The 15,726-nt window shown below is 27.9% G+C and overlaps 1 pseudogene; it reads right to left on the reverse strand.

Moving 5' to 3' along the window:
* Positions 1-13,197: 13,197 nt before the first annotated feature.
* LOC126555323 (uncharacterized) lies at positions 13,198-15,709 on the reverse strand (annotated as a pseudogene).
* Between the last annotated feature and the right edge of the window lie 17 nt (positions 15,710-15,726).

A 15,726-nucleotide genomic window follows, 5' to 3' on the forward strand; every position in this document is an offset into this window, starting at 1 on the left:
TTCTTTTATTTCAATTAAATCAGTGTTACCTGAGTTTACTGAGGAGTCAAGTCGGAGCGAGGCTCTTTGGGTGTTAGAGCAATTGCCACATCTCCAAATATTGTCCGACTCTTTTAGATAGTCTACATCTTCCTTGGAAAGTTTTTGACATTTGGCGTGCTAAGTCAAATCACAGTCAGTACAAGTTAGGTTAAAAATATTAGAAAGGTGAGTTTTAAAAATTTCAGCTTTGTCAGGGTCTGAAATTACATAGCTGCCGTCAGGATTTTTAATTGGTAAGTTAGTAGATTTATATTTACAATTTTTTTTAGTCTCTCTCCAAATACTACCGTCTTTGGAAGAGAGATTTGAAAGAAAGTTGGCATGAGACTCAGAATTTTGTTTTGCCAACACATTTTTAAGATGGTTGGCTAATTTATTATATTTTTGCTTATGAGATGGAAAACGCGTACGTTGATACAGAGCTTTAGCTCTACGTTTTTCAACAAAATACTACGTGTATATTCTGAAATTTGGGGGAAGTGAGTAGAAGGAAGACATTTTATTGATGAAAACTAAGATGAAGACTGTATGAGTTGCGTAAGATTATTTACAGCCAGATCAATATCATCAGTAGTTTTAAGTTTTACATTTAATTTGATTTGTTGATCAACAATATTGTGGAATTTATACTTATCAGTAGAGAAATCGAATAATTTGGGAGGCGAATAAGAGGGGAAGCACTTACTGATAGCATAACTGAGGAGTGATCAGAATTTGGTTCAAGAAGGTACTCAGTTTTATAGTTAAAGTTCTTAGGAATTTCGGCAACAAAAATATCTAAGATAACAGGGTTTTTTCGTATAGAGGTCGGCCAGTACGTAGGGCCAGGAGGAGCGTGAACTTTGTAACACTTGGATGAAGTAATATTTTTGAGAACTAAAGCACTGGGATTATTTGCACGACAACCCCACGACAGGTGTTTTGCATTTAAGTCTCCTCCAACTATAAAATTGTGGTTTATTGTGCTAAAGTAGTCTGTGAGGATTTGATTAGTAATCTTGTGTTTAATTGGGGAGTATATGACCGCAATGGTGATAGGGTTACTGTTTAATTTAATAGTTAGGGCACAGGATTGCAAATACGATTGACAGAAGTTTGGTAGAGATTGAAAGGTGATCGAAGATTTAATTAGAATGGCTACTCCACCATGAGCAGTGTTGTCTGGTGATTAATTTTTAATTATTTATAATCAGGAATATGGATGGAGGAATATTTGGTGAAAATGAGTCTCTGTTATAAGAGCAATATCTATTCGTTTGTTGTGAAGTACGGTTTCAAGTTCAATTAGGTACATGATTTTTTAAACCATTAGGATTACATTGGAGAATTAATAAAGATTTATTCGTAAAACTATTAGACATTTACATTTTATCAAGTAGCTTAATTAACTTTATTGAGAAGGGAAATGAGAGGATTGATAAGAGATTTGAACTCCTCTAGAAAATTTGAAATTGTGTTGCTTAAATCTTGAGTTGGAATAGGAAGAGGTTTGCCATATTGGCCAGTAGTGACTTCGGCGCATGAACTAAGATACGTGACACGGTCGTGTCGAACGAATACCGCGATCTCACCCACTAGACCCCCTTGCCTAGGTATCACCACTCGTTAGATAATCAATCGGGACACCCGAGCGATTAATCAAACCAGTTTCTGAGTCGGCGATGAGCCACGAAACTCCCGCGGCGTGGGTGACGACCACCGAGAGCTTCGGCGGCGTTTTGGTCTGTTGTTAACCGTTCGTGACAACCGATCACCGCCCGCCGCCGTTCTATCTGCAGTCCGTGCATTTCCGCGACAGTTGTTTTTTTTTTATTAGTTATTAATTATTATATATATATATTATCATACATATATATATCTTCTATTCTGTTATCCGTGCCTCCGATATATATATATAAAATTGTTATACTGGAACGCACAGTTTGGTTCTGTTATTATTATTAGTATTAGTAGGTATTATATTAATTTTGCCTTAATATCGTATATACTTTGTTACTTCGCTGTTTTGTTTCTCTTTCTATTTTTCTTTTCTTCTTTCTTTTCCTGCTATTATTAAAATTATTTGTGCTACGGTGACACACGGACTAAGATAAACAGGACTGGAAACGACGCCGTAATCGGTGGAACCAATACACAACGCTAGCTGGTACAACGTCGATCTTAACGCTATCTAGGTACGCAAGCGCGCTATAAAATAATACATGATATTACCTATATCATGCTAATAACTAAAAATATTTTAAATTGTAGTTATTATACATTTCAAAATTTCTACTCTCGTTTGTTCCTATATACATTTTTTTTTTTTATAACATTGAGTTAAGAATTAACAATAAATTATTTTTATGTACAGTTGACTTACCAATTTACGATATAAGGTAGGGATCTTAACTGAAAAGTAGTTAATGAAATTGAGATGTATTATACGAGCAAATTTTAATACAACTTTCATCTTACAAGTAACGTATTAGCTCAGAATAGATAGAGACATAGAGTTAATACATATTTTTATTTTTACATATTTTCATTTTAGTATTTTACTTTAATGATGTAATAACTAATAACTATAGTATGACAAACCTGTTAACACTTGATTTACAATAACAAATGTTGTGAATATGGATATTGGAATATATTGAATATTCTATTTTGAACTTAATACCAATAGGTACCTACTTCAAAATTCAAATACTCTACAGATTAATGTGTATTGTGTATGCATGAATAATAAGAAAAACAACAATAGGTTTAATTTTTAAAAACAAGAATTAATGATATAATATATTATAATTCATATTACTCAAGTAATAACCAATTTTGCAGATTTTTTCTTTTTCAAATTTATTTATTTTTTTGATATTTGTTTTCTATAATTGCAAACTGTCTCATCCTTGTTGTTATGTAATACCTGACGATGAACATTAGTACTTCATTTTTATGTTCATCACATGGAAATGTTAATAAACCGGTATTATTTTCTATAAAATTATCAATTGTATCTTGAAATACATTAGGCATAGTACAATACTTTGAGAAATAATTTTCTATTACCGATATAATATTATGATAATGTTCATTTGGGTGAATCAGTTTTCCTCTGGATTTTAAATTAGTAAAAGCTGCTTCAGATTTACTAGAGTAGACTTTTCCTAAAAATATAAACTTATGTAATAATATTTAATTAAAAATCAATACCTTTTTGGGTAGAATATGAATTACCTTTTAAAGCATTTATACATACATAACAATTTGTATGTTTTAATATATACCGACACACAAATTCACTAATATAATAAATTACACAATCTGTAACTTCTGCTTTATTAGGAGTACAATAATTGTGAATATCGCTTTCAAAAACATCTTCCGTTTCCCATTTTCCTTCTTTTACAATTAAATCCAACCTTTCTTGTAGCTTTAAAAGTTTATCCTCTTTGTCTACTTTATCATTGACAAATATGCTCTTTATATCATTTAGAGTTATTTTTGGAGTATTTTTTTCAAGAATTTTGCTATTGCCTGTTTTGGGAGGCTTTAATATTGAATAGACAGATAACATTTTATATATTTGTATGAATGTTGGGGTGGTAGGATGATCGTTTGGACCAGTGGCTTGCCATGTCATTCCAAAAATTGCTATACAAGTAAATTTATTTTATATTACAAAATAGACATTAACTATTAATAATTATACTTGAACGCTTGAATTTATTTTAACTTTTAAGTGCACTTACTTCCAAACGATCTTGATTCATTTTAGATGACAACACATAACTATACCCACAATTATTAATTAAATATTTAGATAGTTCTATAGTGGATTTTATAGTAACCCTCAATCCATCCGACGTATTTTTTGTGAGATACTCATCTTCTGATATTAGCTTATTCTTCACACAATTTTCCCAAGAATTAAGCCTAGCATAAGTGTCTTCTAAAACCTGAAGTAATAATCATTTTAAATATTTAACATATTGAAAATCAATTAGTTTAAAAACTAACATCAAAATCAATGCTGTTATTTCGTATTCCCTCAGCTGGATACATGCGATTCAGGACGTCAAATGTTCTATTAAAAATATCTACAAATTTCTGTGTTTCATTGCTGTTTTTTAAAGACTCAACTTTCTCATGATCTCTATAAAACTCAATGCCTTTGGCCATTGAATCATTTAAAACCTAAAATGAATTTAATAATAAATACCAAATACGTTCAAATTTAAATTAGAGAGTGAGACATCCTCTTAATATTTCTGTCACAATTACTTGGGTGGCTAATTTAACATTCATTTTTGAGAAGTTATAACAAGTTATATACAATTAAATGTCTTTTTGTGATTTTAGGACAGATTTTAGTGGGAGCTGTAGAACTCCTTTGATTATCATTTTCAAAATCATCGATAAAATGACTCCACCTCACAAACGGTTTTTGCGGAGAAATCTATTATAAAAAGATAAGTACTTATTTATTTTTTATTAAAATCTTTTTTCAAATTTTAAAAACAACTCACTTTTAATGATTTTTTGTTAAGTAATCGGTTTCTCGCATTATTTATCAAATGTGGTGCATCCGAAAACATGAATATTTTTCTGAAATCATCTAAAGGATGAATAATAAAATTTTTCACACAGTCCATTGAACCAGATATTCCTAATTCTATCCATAATTTTCTATTTGTTGAGGCACCATCAGAAAAAATGCCATCAATTTTTGCTCCAGAGTTTTCAAGAATAGATATAGCCTTTATAACTAACTGAGCAAGAACCATACCTAAAGAATAATACAATTAATTAAGAAAACAATATTTTAAAAAATGTATTTAAATACTCACATAAATGCATACAGAACACAACCACATAAATATAACTTAGAAGAAAAGAATATTTTTTGATTGTTTATCTATTGAAAATAAAAACTGTAAATTATTAAAAGTAAGGTTAAACACTAAACACATAACGTTGAAGTACACAGTTATACAGGAGCTGAAGGTAAATAATAATTAAATTGGACATATAATATAAAAATAAGTATAATTTAACAATGTACAATAGTGTTATAAATATAAGGTGTAATATAAATCAATGACTGCTGAACTACAGTATGAACAATGAACATATTACTTAAACACTACATGATAAAGGGTACCTAATTTGGTTATAATTCCAACACATAAACCTATCATTAATTATGTTGCGTCCCGACTAGGTCGATTCATGCATCAACGTACAAAATGAATACGTCGTGTTGTTCAAGTATAAGTTAATTGTTTATTAAAATAGTTCTTGCACGAATACAAATATTATAAGCTTAATGTAAAATATATAAAATAAGATGGTGAGTGGTGTTACGACCTGCCTCAGAAACTGATATCAAAATGACTTGAGTGGTGTTACGACCGGCCTCTGAGTGTCATAGATATCCCTATTCGTTGGTTATACAGTAACCGTCTGTCGAGCTCTTGTCTCGATCCCTCTTATATATGATTTCTTACAAGAGTGGGCGGTGACTTCGTCATACGAGGGGTCCCGGAACGACTGCTTGTGTATTCTTACCCATGATTCTTATCGAATCGTTAAGACACCGAGTTTCGACTTTGTAAAGAGACGTGTGATTTTACTTTATTGTCAAATTATTATATTAATATAATATTCTACTCTCTCGTGTCCTGTACTCGTGTGCCTGTAGTATTAATTTTATAAGTTAGGAAATTTGACATTGTATGATCTTATGCATATAAAATAATCGATACGGACAGTATAGGTCCGTAACAATTAACTAAGACAGTAAGACACATATTATAAACACTATTAAATAAAAGGGTATTTAGTAAAACATAAATTAATTACCACCACAAATCATATCAAACTAATAATGTAACAATTAATTATTAGTATACAATAACAAAAACACACAGTAAACACTGAATAAGCTGTCTGACTAAGTATATCTTAGTATTTGATTGGAACAAACAAATAAACCTTTCGTGGGTCCTCTGGAAGCAAAAACAGCTATTGGTTGGGAAAAATTGGTACATAAACTTTGAAACATAAAGACTAGGGCATGGTTTGCTTTTAATCCAGTACTTTCCATATCCTCCCCAAAATCTTCTAGTCCAATATAAGTTAATGATTTAGAATCTACATCAATACTTTACCTCAAAATAATTTCATCATAGATAAGCATTCCATGTCGCTGTTGTGGACTTAACATTGTCAGCTTCTTTTTTAGGAGTTAGGTAGGTAGATGGAGATCTAAGAGTATATTACATAAGTGACATTTTATTAAAATTATAATAATTAGTAAAAGTAGGCATAATTATATATTTTAGTTCTTACCGGATTTTCAATAAAATACATAATAAAATCCAATTTTCTGAATACCTTCTACTTTTAGGATTATGTACCTTACTTGTAGAAATTATTTCATTAATAATTGTTTTTTGAGACTCACTTAACTTATTCAGAACATTGCTAACAGCTGAGTCACTCATTTCTCTGGTTCTTTTGTGAATGTAGTTTAATTCAGTATTTAATTTGTTTATAGTTATCTGTAATCTAAACATTTTTATGGGATATAAGTAATCATAAAATATTGACATACACTTTAGGTATTTGTATATACATATATTAGGTAACAATTTATAAATTTATAATTACCTTGAATTTGATTTCAATAGTTTTTTTTTTTAATTTTAAGATATTACTATATTTTTCTTTACTATAAGGAGTTAGAAAGGGCCCTATTTTTTTCTTTTTTGCTTCCAAAGTTCTTTTTTTATATCTTCTAAATGATGAAAATAAACGCTCACAAAATGTATACCTTTTTCCAGATTCAATTATTAATGCACATCCTATATGACGCCATAAATTTATAAATTGTTGAAACCTAATGATACAGTTTTAACTCTTATACCTAAGGCAAAATAGAATTTTTTAAATTTCCTAATGAATTACAAAAGATATTTAATTAGTAGATACCAGCCGTACCAGGAAAATTTGTTGAATTGGGACCACCATAGCATACAACTTTTTTATTAAAGTTTTCAATTAACTTTTCAAAATCTTTTATAATTAGTGGAAATGTTAATTTTGATTCAAGCCCAATGTCATCACATTTTATTTCATAATTGTTCAAAACATAAAATCCAATTTCAAGTTCTGAAGTGATAGTTATTTGTTTATCAATGACACTTATAAGTTTTTGAATATTATTATATGTATGTTTCACTGAATAAAATGTCACTGCTTTTTCACTACTATAAGATAACCATTCAATTGGTAACTTAATATTTGTATAAGTAGCAAATAAATCATAAAAATTATTAAGTACTGCAACCTCATTTTTATGCTCATCTACATATTTATCTTTCTATAAAATAAAATGTAGCAAATAAGTCAGAATAAATGGCTGTAAACAGTAATATGTAATATAATAACTAAAAATAACTATTCACCTCATCAATAATACTACAGAACTGTTTTGGTGAATTATTTTTCCATAATAACTCTCTTCTGCAATTTCGTTTGTTTGTTTTAATTTTCGGAAGCAACTAAAATTTATACATTTTATAGTTACTTAAGTAAAAATAATAATTACTATTTAGTTGAAGAATATTTTACCAGTTCACTATCATTAAAGATTTCATTTTGCGAATGACATTCAAACAAACTATTAAAAATTGATGGAATTGCACCTTTTTTTAAAGAACATTTTTTACGTTGGGCAACTTCATTAGTCTGTAATACATTTTTTTTTATATTACAAGAGTAGTATATTTTGTCTTTATTTTGGTAGTATCAATTCACTTGCACTTTACAGTGTTATATAATTTTTAAATACTTCTCTTAGTTTAATAATATATATAAAATATGAAAAATATTTAAGAAGTTTGAGTAATATTTTAAATACTTTTAAAAATTATCTTTATACCACTATAAGTTGCTAAGTTATTTACAGACGACAGTTAATAGTAATGGTTGTATAATAGATTATAATTTGCATAAACATAAAATTTAACATACATTTAAATCTCCAGGATAGTTGGTATACACACTTATTAAATTTTCTGCTGAAAAATGATTTTTACATACATAATGAGCTATGGAACTTTTCCCGTTAGCTTTAGAGACAGCTTGATTCCAAGCTGTTAAAATATTAGGATCTTTTGGTGCTTTGAATAATGTGCTTTTAATATTGTTTTTCAAAATATGACATTGATCTACACTACACCGTCTAGGCATTTTGAAAATTTATTTAAATTATACCAAATGACATTACTATTTAAATATTACCAAATTAGTAATAAAAAAGTATAGCATATAATATCATAAAATAATAATAAATAATATTATTATAGTCCTGATAATGTGTGAATATAATATTATTATATATCTATAGTCAAGAAATAAAATTAGATACAAGTCTAAAGTGTTTAATATTTTATTGTCTATATAATATACAGTTGCGGGTTGCAAAGTTGAATATTGTAAATTAAATATTACATTTTATTATTTCTTTATAGGCTTATAATATTTGCCAATAGATGGCACAGCAGTCGCGGTTGTACCGTCAGAAGGGTCGTAGGCAGTTGTCCGAAAAATGATAAGAACTCGGGCTGAATGACGGCACCACTAAAGTTATTGCCAACATACAATTTCAAAAAATTTTATTATAAAACTTTTTTGTTTGTTTGTGGGGTCACACTGATCAACTAAATGATAATTCTTATATTTTTTGATAATAATTATATTGTTATTTTTAACTTATAACAATTTATTATTATTGACAAATTATTAATAGATTTTATAGTTCAGTGATTTAAACCTCATTAATCCAGACATGAGACAACCGTTTATAAAACATAAATTACACTAATTTATGCTAAAGTTTTCGGCAATCTACGCAAGTATACGATAAACAACAATAATTATCGTTTCATCGTTTGGTGTTACCCGTATTTTTAAAATTGTACATAATTAAATTGTTGAACTTAGGTAGTTGAAGTGATTATCATTGTCCATTGATTATTGTGATTTTTGCAGCGTCACCCTACAAGAACTATATCATGTGCTAATTAGTAATTATAGCATTATATTATTTTCATCGAATACAATAGTCAGTAAGTATTGTTTTTTATAAATTGTAGCGTAGGCATAGTGCACTTTATTATTATTTATTTTAAATAAAATGATTAATTATTTTATTTATTTATTTATTTATTTATTTAATTGAATTAACGGGCTTGAGCCCTTTGAATATAAGGTATAATACAGTTGACAATTTACATGAACGGAAACTTACAAATTTTGATTACAATAAACAAAGGAAAAAAAATAATAAAAAATCATAAAAATAATAATAATAATAAAGAATTATACCAATGTACAAATACAGAAATATAACTGATTACTTAAATGGAAAATAATGATAACAATTAAACATCATTAATACATCTTAATATTAATAATACATTACACTTAAATTTATTACGACTAGAATCAAAAAAATCAACTGATGGGGATATTTTATTAGCTAGTGACAGAGCGCGAGGGAAAAACGAATCGGCACCATAACTTTTGCGATAGTAAGGGATGACAAATAAATCATTGGTCCTGGAGAAGAAAGTGGGAACCTTGATACCTAGTAAAGCCAGTAGATGTGGACAATCAATAATCGTACGAGCGAGCAATATAAAGTTTTTAAGCTTGAGGGCTGTTTAAAATTTTGAGTATTCCTATTAATAAAGCCTAGCATTCTATAGGATAAAATTTTTTTATGATGGAACTTAAAAGAAAAATCTGATTCTTTAATCACAGCTACTCTGACTAATTTGATATTATTAATTTTGTAATTGAATATAATTGGCTTTTTTGAACGGGTAAATGAAATAATGTTACATTTATCAATATTTAATTCAAGACAGTTATTCACGCTCCAAGTATAAAATTTATTTAGCTGATCTTGTAATATCTCAGAGTCTGATATAGATTGAATTGAGCAAAATAATTTAGCATCATCTGCAAAAAGCAATAATTTTATAGAATATTTAAAGACACGAGGCAAATCATTAATAAAAACTAGAAAAAGTAGTGGACCTAAATGCGAACCTTGAGGAACACCTGATGGTACGTGAAAATCATTAGAGACATGGAATAAAAGTTTAACTGATTGAGAGCGGTTACTTAGGTAGGAGGTGATCCAATTTAAAAATAAACCATTAAAACCAAAAGCCTTTAACTTGCATAATAAAATATTGTGATTCACTTTATCGAAAGCTTTTTTAAAGTCTGTATAGATTGAGTCTACTTTACAATTTTGATCATATGACTGGAATAAATGTGTTTGATAGGTTAAAGATTCGTTAGAATGGAATGCTTAGGTAGGAAGCCATGTTGGGTAGGACTTATGTAATTTACGAGTAGGGCAGTCAATTTTTTTGTAATAATTGCCTCAAATAACTTAGGAATAACGGATAATTTAGATATTGGACGATAATTACGTACATTACTTTTGTCGCCAGATTTATAAATTGGTGTGATAAATGATTTTTTCCAAATATCGGGAAAAACACCAGTACTGAGTGATAAATTAAATAAGTAAAATAAGGGTTTAATTAATGCTGATTTACATGCTTTCAAAAATGATGAAGGGATACCATCTGGTCCTGTACCAGATCGCACATTTAATGCACTGAGCATATCTGAAATTTCAAGCTCCGAAATAAACCAAGTATTCAAATTAATGTCATGATTAATTAACAGAGTATCATCATATAAAATAGTATTTTTAGAATAATCTACGTATACGGAGGAGAAATAATCAGCAAATAATTTAGTTGTATAATTAATATTGTCGGAAACAATATTATCCAAGTATACAGTAGCAGGGATGTTAGTTTTATTTGATCTCAAGGATTGGATATATTTCCAAAAATACTTTGAATCACTATTAATATTATTTTCAATTTTCAAAATATGGTTTGCATGGACTTTGACAGATAAGGCTTTACATTTTTTACGAAGTTCAGAAAAAGAGAAATAATCGTGTTGTGAATTACTTAGTTTAAATTGTTTATGGACTTATTTTTTTAATTGAATAAGATTTCGAAGAACAGGTTCTTTCCAAAAAATGTTCTGATTATGATTAGGATTAAATTTAAATTTCGTAACATAAACATCAAAAGTATGTCTTATAATTTCATAGAATTTAGAAGTAGCTGCAGCCAAATTCAAATTTTTAAAATTATGAATAAAATCAATTTCTGATAAAAATGTATCCATTTCATCATAATGACATGAATTAAAGTTATACATGATAGGAGTTAATGATTCAATTAGAGTAACTGGACTAGTGGTTAACGGGTAGATTAACTCCAAAGGTGGATGATAAGCATCAAAAATCGGTGTAAGGGATAAACTTTTACGAATATTATTAATTAGACTGTCTGAGAAAATTAAGTCGAGTATATCTTGGCGATGATTTGTGACGTTGTTACACTGTTTTAAATCAAGATAGTTAATGAAACTATTTGCAACCAGATTAACAATATTATTTGATGAAGGTTCATTGATTGACCACATAAACCCAGGTATATTGAAATCACCTATGATTAAGATATTTGTTTTACAATGAGAGGAAATTATTCTTTCTACTAATTCACAATAAGCAGTGTAACTATAATCATGTGTATTTGGAGGTATATAAACGCAGCTCAATAACAATTGACTATTGTTATAATTTAATAAAGTGAAAATAAAATCAATAGGTTTACTATTGTTACTAATAGTAACTGATTGGATATTTATTTGCTTTTAAACATTTGAACTATTGTTGTCGTGGTAGTCATAGTAGGTACGTAGTTCGTACTATTCATTTTATATTGAGACGTCAAAATTACGTGGGTATTTAAGACCGGGGTTACATATTTTTTATGTGTGTGTGTTTTGTGAAGGAAAATGGACATAATATTGTTGTATACACAACAAGTAACAACAATAATTAATAACAATTAATATCATACCTAATCCTGTTTTAATTCTAAAATCTAAAATACAAATTCCTAAAAACAACAACCATACTTATTTATAATTATTCAATTATTCAATATTCATTAATCTCGGATTTCAGTTAACTAATAACTTGCAAGTTGCAACAGTCGTTTATGGTTAGATATAATACAGTATGGTAAACTGGTAAACTATTCTGTATTTTGTTAATTTAGGTTAGTTTCTATATTATTAAAAATTAAACTTTATTTTGCTGCTTATTATTGGGCCATTATGTCATTTTGTATTATTAGATTCTGAACAAAGTGAATTGAAATATGATTTTACAATGATGTGTGTATTTTTTTTTTTTTAATATTAGATTATGTTAATTTATGTAAAATGAAATTTAAAGGTGCTAGTAAAATTAGTTAGTAAAAATGTATATAATAATAATAAAATAATAATTGTCAAAAATACCTATTGTAAAATTAGGGGAGTTTTGTAATAAGTAGGTGGGTGGATGCTGAAATGTTAGTGGATACCTATCTCTTGAATAATATAACCATCTACTCTGTGTCCTGCACGTCTCAAAAATGATAAAAGGCGATCTAAATTTAAATCTTGGGTGTAATCAACCAAAAAATCTTTAATCGCTTCAGTATTGGCTGTTCTTGACCGCGTTGGACCTCCATTTTGAATCTGAAAAATTCAAACTAAGTGTTAATGACAAAAATTTATAATTTTCAATAAACTTAAAATTTAATTCAAACCTTCAAATTTTGTTTTAGTTGTCTGAATTCAACAAATAACTGATTTTCTAAAAACAATTATTGATCTATAAAAAAAGTATAGAATTTAAGAATTAATTAGATTAAATAATTGCCATCGCAATAAATATAAAATAATACATTTTTAAATACAATTTTAGACTCACTTATACCTTAGGTTAGGTAACAAATTAATACAAAAACATATTAATATAATTTTGGTTAAAATACACTTTGCCTTTACCGTGGAACACCTTGCAATTAAAACATTGATACCTTAAGATAGAAGATTATAAAAGTTTAAATATTATTCATGTTAATTAACAATTATTTACTGTATTAGGTTCACATTTAACTGCCACTATTAGTTCACATTTAGAACAAAATTAATAATTAGTGGTTAAATTTTACTAAGGAATTCCCACACTTTGGGGCGAAGTTTGATGAGTCTTAACAATGAAGAATGGTAACTTTCAACAAAGTTATTTGTTCGAATATCTTTTTTAAAAACTGTTATTGCTGTAAGTCCCATCGTTTCAAACCAATATCTCCAAATATAATCGAATAAAAATTCCTCAAGACACATTATTAAATTGGGAAATTGGTTCACATAATCAACATTTGTTTAAAATCCATCCTCCATTGATGGGATATCGTCAGTTTTTACTGCGGGCAAATATGGTAAAGCCAATACCTGTAAGTAATGAATCTAACTTAATTTATTTGTTAAATTATGAAAAGTATTATTTTATAGTTTTAATTTTCAAAAATTACCATTCTCAACACTCTGGCAGCAATTGGATTTTTATTAATCAAGTGGTAAATACTAGTTTTTTTATTTCTAATAAAACGTATTATTGCCAAAAAATAAAATGTTAATAATTGCGTTCTTTAATTTTCATGAAAAAAAACTAATAAGTGTTTGAACTATATTTTATAGATACCTGGCAAAAATGAAAATAACACCCTTGTTGATCGCTTTCAGGAAATATAGTTTTTATTGCTTTCATCAATCCATACTCATAATCGGTTATTATTGTGAGTTGGCTGTATGTTAGTGGTAAAACATTTCTGATGTATGGCAGCAACTTAACATATATTTCTTCTGTCTTCCCTGATAGAATTGCATATACCAATGGAAAACTCTATAACCAAGTATGTGCATTATTAAATAACTGCTTATATTATTTCTTGTTATGATTTTTAATTATTTGCTATATTGTAGATATTGAAATCTTGGAAAATTCCAGGTGCAGAATAAACATTTTTTGAAGATTTGGAGCTAAATAAAAATAATATACAGGGTGAAGTATTGACTTTTTTCATTTTTTATTTTATTTTAAATTTAAGATCCATACTGTTCTAGAATTGTGGAACTCTTCCCTATTTTCACTCTTATATTAGGTAAATCACTATCAACTTTTGATTTTCAAATGGCAACCTATACTTAACATTTCATAAATCTATATGGTTTTTTTTTTTATAAATTACCACATTCAAACATATATCTAGAAATTTGAAAAAAATCTTTACTTATTGAAATACTGAGTATTGTTTGATAAAAAAATTACCCTGTATGTTTTTGAAGTAATATTCAATTCCTTGATTATAATATTTATGACTTACCACATTACTATAGATTACTTGAAAAGTAAATATTTGGTAGACATCTTTCTTTTTAAATTTTGGTACAGTCTTTAATGTGCCGTCACATCCTGTTACCCGAACCTTATATTTTAATTAATAGTTAATTAAATAATTATCATATTTTAGTCTTAAGATTTAAAACATTACATACATTTCCTAATTCTGGTGCTAGTAGTTGAATATTTGAAATATTACAAAAAATTAAGCCTTTTATTTGTTGATTAATTAATAAAGGACCTTGATAAAATCTATTAAAATTTAAAGTTGGTATTTTAAATTACTTAAATTAAAGTATAAATAAATATTAATTTACTTATTTGATGGATTTTGTAATGTTAATGTAAATTGGCTATTTGCCTTTAGTAAAGTATGAAGGTCTTCAATATTATCGGGTGTTACAGGAAATGACTTTTGCCTCAGACGACGCATCCTTTCAGACCCTTGTAAAAAGGTGTAGTCTTGAGCAGCATTTGGAAAACTATTAAGTAAGTCAGTGTTATAATTAAAAATAAATTATTTACAGATTAACATATAAATATACTTTTAAATTTTTCAGATAAAACAAATTGCAACTATTAAAGGACATTTATTTCATTTGTAGTCTTGTAAAATAGTATAAAGAATATGTATTACTAGACAATATCTTCCATGTATATTCCTCTAGAGGAATATGAACATACAGATTTTTGTAATGCCTTCTTTGTCAACTTTTGCCTCAATAATGGTACCACCTCGTTGAATGGTCTTACTTGATGATTGTGTTGCTTACACAAAACCAATTTATCATCATTTTGTTCAGGGGATATATGAGCAGTTGCTCGACATGAATTTTTTGTTTTTTTTTTCAAGACATACCAAATATCTGTACAATTTTAACATTTCATTTTTAAAAAAAATTTTAAGTAACTTTTTTTTTTTACTCACATTTTGTTCTCAGTTTTTTTATTTTTGTAATAAAGGAAGCCCAGATTATCCCGTATGATTTCGGTTGTCCTTTGTGTACCAAAAACTATTTTGTATGTCTTGGGTTTTTCCAAATTAAGGACTTAATGTGAGGGTTCTTGGGGTTCTATTTCATGTAATTATACATAGAAAGTTTTTAGTGAAAAAAGTACATTAAATAACATAAAGACATACCTGGGTTATAATTTTCAATGGGCTCCGTAAAATCTATTTATTTAAAAAAAAAAGTAATAATTATTTATACTATTTTGTATTACTTAAACGGTTAAATACATACCATTATCATTGTGTACCAAATCCATCGGTACATAGTCATGAC

The sequence above is a fragment of the Aphis gossypii genome, unplaced genomic scaffold, assembly GCF_020184175.1.
Source record: "Aphis gossypii isolate Hap1 unplaced genomic scaffold, ASM2018417v2 Contig00802, whole genome shotgun sequence".
In the NCBI taxonomy this organism is placed as follows: Eukaryota; Metazoa; Arthropoda; class Insecta; order Hemiptera; family Aphididae; genus Aphis; species Aphis gossypii.